The following is a 5967-nucleotide window of genomic DNA, read 5'->3' on the forward strand; positions in this document are numbered from 1 at the left end:
AATTGATCGTTGATTTAAAAAAAATGTATAAAACACAGAGAATTCAAGGTCAGATAAAACGAACTGAAATGTCTAATTAGTAGACTTATGTAGATTTAATGCAGGAAAGCCAGAAATAGAGAGAAAATGCTGCTAACAGTGTCCATAAAAAATTATCTGCTCTTCAAAAAAATAATTATGTGAATATATTAAGCAAAAAAGGAAAATACCTTACTTTGACAGGTAAGGAGAACCACCGATAATAGTCAGCAAGAAAGCATCTAATGTTGTAAGAAACTTGTTACCTGAAGCATAGAATGAGAATAAGGCTGAAATGAGAAAATATCTCCTGGAAAAATTGAAAGAATTCACATCAGAACATACTCTTGTCATGTGCCCTGAGGGTAATTAAGAAAATGTCAAATGTCATTGATGAACCATTTGCCATTATCTTGAGGAAATCATGCAGGACAAGGAGTCCCTGAGGAATTAAGAAAGAAAATGTTGTGTCCATCCTTATTTTTCTTTAATGATCTTGTTATGTGTTGGTCAGCTAAAGACCCATTCTAGAATAAATCATTAATTCCAAAAAATCAAAATTAAATCTTCCTGGAAAACCATATAAAATATATCTAACTAAAGATAAATTCTAAGTAAAAATTTATATTATTTGATATTCTGTGCAAGAGCATGGCTTGCAAAACAAATGTTTGTAAAGGTAATTTTTAAAACCTTTTTAAGAAACACATCTGCAATAAATATTCTAACTTTAAAATAATTTGGACTTCAAATAAAATATACAAAATTTATTGAGAGGTTTTATAGGTTATTAATGTTTTAGTCATAAATTACATTAACTAAAAACCATCTATAAATATTAGGAAAATACGAATAAACAAAGAAGCATATCCCAACTTAATTGATACAATAATTAAAATAAGTTTATAAGAGCTGCTAAAGATAATTAAATACGTTTATGTGAGGGCAATTAAAGTGAAACACAATCTGTGAATCTCCTACATTATCTCTTCAAATATGTGCATACAGATATAAATATACAGATGACAGTAATATAAGTGTGTAGCATCTTTATGTGTGTTAGACTGTGTAGCAAAAATAATATAGCCTCGGGAAATTCATATCTTACTAAATGAATGTTTTTTTTAAATGGGTATGAAAATCAAAAAGAATCTAGAAGACACAGTTTAATTCAGATAATACTGATAATAGCTTAGCTTTCTAAGTTAAAAGCTATTTATTTATTCTCATTTTCATCATTGAATGAAATAATAAATGTTAAAGCCCTGAAGATTGTATTGAAGATAGTACCTACTCAATAAATGGTGGTGATTTTCATTATTATTCATTTTTCTTTATGGTAACTGTCAGATAACATAGACAGGAACAAAGTAATCAATTTAATTGAATTTTAGAAGTTTGAATAAATGCTTACTTCGATGCGCTTAGTAACTTTTACATTGACTTTTGTTTTCCAAATGTGTTTATTTTATTAATAGGCTTTTGTCTTAGCTCCTGAATCTGCTCACAAGGAGTGTGAGGACATTTGATGATGAATTATCATGCCACTCCGATTGCTCTGGCACATACATCTAAGACTTCTTCATAAAGAGACAGAGAACCAAAACACCTATCACATTCTATCTCACACTTAAAATCTTTAGCTCTATTAGAATTATGTGTCTCCAACTTGTTTTAGTCTGTTACATTGAAGGCTACTAGGATTTCTTCTGTATTACTAATCAAATCAATATGTAAATCTACCCCGTAACAATTAGCTTGTTAAAGACTGCTCATTCAGACTCTGGACAACATCTTTGGTCAGGATCTTCTTATTAGCTCTGAGTATACTGACTCTGGTATTTAGAGAAGTAATGGGACTTAATGCTGAACTGCAAGAGTCATTGCCAGTAGTTAAGCATTATCCAGGGTAGAATACTAGGTAGTGTCTAACAGAAAATATTCTTTATTTCTGTTCATTCAATAAAAGTATCCAGATGATTTCGACAAAGTAATTGTCAATATGCTCATTTAATTCACAGGTAATAATAATGTGTTAGGTAGCTTATATTGCTAAAGGTAAAAATAAAATCAACATTAATTTTAATATTTGGTAAACTATACAAAAAATTCAATAGGAATAAATGAAAAACCACATTTTAAAATAGGATATAATATTGCCTAGAAAAGGACTGGCAGAGCCTAATTAAAGAATAAAGCAAGAAAATATAATTTATTATAAATTATAGCCAATGTAGTATTTTTATAACTTGGAAATAAAGATTTAGATAGATGCAGAGAGTAAAATAACATCATAATTTGAATGAAGATTAACAAACAATATAATTTTGTCATATTCACTTTGTATCATATTAATACTCAAAAATAAAACTTTAATTGTAAAGTTGAAATCCAATTTGTAACTAAACTAATTTTTTTTTATCTCCTTTCATCATTGGTCTACCACAATTATGAATTTGGTTGTGAAGTCTATGCTTTGTATAATACACACACAAATCTCAAAATAATATGACACTATTTGTACTGTACAAACTTTCCATGCATATTATTACATTGTAAATACTTTTCTAAAAATTGTTTCTCACTCATGATTTTGAGATTCATCCATATTGATCATATAAATATAGTTTATTTTAAGAGCAATATTTCTTCATAAGCAAGCCATATTTTTTCTAATATTTTTGATGTTGCTTAAGATTTTTTTCAAGTTTTCTTTATTACAAAAATTTTGCAAGATACACTCTTCTTTTTTTTTTTTTTTTTTTTTTTTTTAGGTGAGGAAATCCTTGGTTGACCTCACATATTCCAAGGAGCTTGTCACCTTACAATCCCTTATTATATATATATTTTTAATTTTTTGTTATGTCCACAGACTTGGTCTTCTTTGGTGGTCTCCTATCCAAGTACTAGCCAGGCTTGATCCTGCTTAGCTTCCGAGATCAGACAGGATCAAGCTTATTCTGGGTAGCATGGCCATAGATCACTCTTATTTTCTAATGCATATGTGTATCATTTCTCTACAAAGTATACCTAGAAGAAAATTTCTGGGTCTCTAGTAAATTAGCATCTGTACTAATGTAAACTCAATATTAGCATACAAGAGATTATTTTTTCCACATTCACTTTATTGGTTGATATTTATTTATAAATGAATTTCTACATAATACAAAGTATATAATAATACATAATTTATTCTACTTTAGTAATATATTCTTATTAAAACATCAGTTTTAACCATATTTCAAGACAGATGTATAAAATAAGAAAGTTCAGAAAAGACTAAGAACAAGTGGCTAATTTCTATTAAGAAATAGATTTTATAAGTATAGGCTGTTAATGCTGAAATATTTAATATTTTATCAGACATGCTAACTTTTATGATACACCTTAAGTCGTATTCCTTCACATTTATGAAGAAACAAAAGGAAAAGTTCTGAATTAAAAGCAGAATTGGCATTTGCTTTTGCTTAGGATATAGAAAGCTGAAAAAAGTCATGTTTCCATCCTCATTATATGGAAAAGCCTGATAAATTACAAAATAATAACCTTTTTTGGAATTAAGTAGCATTACTTCAAGGAAGACCAGTCCTTCTTAGGATGATCGGAACATAATCACTGACTTACCTGTGAAAAAGTATGGAAGGGCCAGACTTTAGATACCACATAGGTAAGAATAATTCAGATTAGATTTTTAATAATAAATAGTTAAATGCCAACGATGGAGTAAGCATGAGAGTGTAGAAGATCTGAAGCCACGTAAAGAAAGGGAGTTTGTACTCACGCACAGACTTTTCTCTTTTCCTAGAGATTCACAAAATGATTAGGAAAAGGGAAGGAATTTCAGAGTGCCCCTTTTTAGTTAGTTCAGGGCTAAGGAAGGTCATCGACTGCAGGTAAAATTCAAAACCCTACCTTGACCATTCTCTCCTAAGGAACAAAAACCTTAAGAAGGAAAGACAGCAGACTTTTTCACCCTCAGGACCTATTGCTGCTGGGAGAAGAATAAACCACAAACCAAACCAAAAAGGTCTACATTTGAGACAAGGGCAAGAAATAATCTTGGGCCCAGAATTCTATACTTAATTAGTATTCTACTACTACTGTAAGAAATTACCACAGACTCTACATCTTAAGCAACACAAATTTACTTTCTTACAAGTCTACAGTTCAGACACGCTACATGGATCTCACTGAACAAAAATCAAAGTGTCACCGCTAGGATGAGGTGAAATCCAGCATTGCCCCAGTGGCATGGGGGAGAAGGAGGAGGAGCGTGGTCGTGTGTGTTGTTCCTTGGTCCTTTCCCGCCAACGCAGCACACAATAATAGGTCTGTGAGAATGAGAAAAATAAAGATTTATTGAAAATACATTTTAGAAGGAGAGAGCCACACTAAGGAAGGCTGCAGCACCATAGAACTTGGGAGATGAAGAGTAAGATAGTATACCCAAAGGGGAGGGGCAGGTTTCCAGCCAGGAAGGCTGTAACCATGCAGAAATGGGAAGGTCTGTTTATATTTGGGCCATGATGGAAGTTCCTAGATGATCCTATGTGAAGTCACCTTGACTGACAGCTGGCTGCTATATAATCCTTTACCTACGATGCATGTGCTTACCCAGAATTCAGTCTGTTATAATTAGACTCATGAACTTCCAGGCATAGTCATGAGATTATAATCATTGTATAATGAGGCTGAAGTTGTGGGTAGTACTTTTTGTGCATGTATTTGTAGCTGGTTTAGCCAGCAGCTTTTATAGCCTTTGTATCCTAGGACTTGGGCTAATTTATAACCCTAAAAGGGAAGTGTTTCTGGGAGGTCCATAGAAGGCCTTCAAGGGAATTTTCTATGGTTACAGAGCTGGGACCCTATTCTTTTGTTCCTCTGTTGCTTGTGCCTGATGACCTAACAAAAGCTTCAGTAGGACTGTGTTTCTTCTGAAGGCTCTAGAGCAGGGGACCCCAACCCCTGGGCCACAGACAGATACAGGTTTGTGTCCTGTTAGGAGCTGGGTGGCACAGCAGTGAGAGAGCAGAGCTTCATCTGAATTTTCCGCTGCTCCCCAGTGTTATCATTATTGTCTCAGCTTCACTTCTGATAATCAGGCATTCGATTCTCATAGGAGCACCAGTCGCTGGTATCAAAAAGTTTGAGGACCACTGCTCTAGAGGATAATCCAGTTTCTTGGGTTTTTTTGTTTGTTTGTTTATTTGTTTATTTTTTTCCAGCTTCTAGAAACCTCCTGAATTCTTTGGCTCTTACCCCTTTTTCTTCATTTTCAGAGATAGCAAGTCAAATCTTTTTTTTTCTGATTTTTCTATCGTCATATCTCTGACCACAGCTAGGAAAAGCTTCTCACTTTATGAACTCACATGAGTAAATAATCTCCCTATCACATTTCTAAATTTGTTTCTGACATTTAAGGTAACATATTCACATTTTTAGGGATTAAGGCATGGGTATTGTCTTATTGGCTTGGATTGCCATAAAAAGCCACCATAGACTGTGTGGCTTAAACAACAGAAATTGCATTTCCTCACAGTTCCAATGGCTTAAAGTCAAGTTCTGGTGAGAGCTTCTTTCTGGCCAGCAGAGGGCTGCCTTCTTGCTATAGCCTCAAGTGGTGGGGAGAGAGATCTCTCTCTCCCTCTTCTTGTAAGACTACAGTGTTATCTGAGAAGGGCCAACTCTTATGACCTTATTTAGCTTAATTAATTCCTATATGCACTATTCCAGATAGTCATTTTAGGGAATATGGCTTCAACATATGAATTTAAGGTAGACATAGTGCAGTCCATAGTAGACATCTTCGAGCATCTCTTTTCTACCAATTATGTAAACAAATACCCATTATAAATTTTTCACAGCTGGGAAAGGGGATGAAAATTCTCCTGTACAAATCTCCAAAATATATAGTGCAGATTTTGACAACCATAGGGAAGAGAAATAGGA

This window comes from Rousettus aegyptiacus, unplaced genomic scaffold (genome assembly GCF_014176215.1).
Source record: "Rousettus aegyptiacus isolate mRouAeg1 unplaced genomic scaffold, mRouAeg1.p scaffold_m13_p_4, whole genome shotgun sequence".
Lineage (NCBI taxonomy): Eukaryota > Metazoa > Chordata > Mammalia > Chiroptera > Pteropodidae > Rousettus > Rousettus aegyptiacus.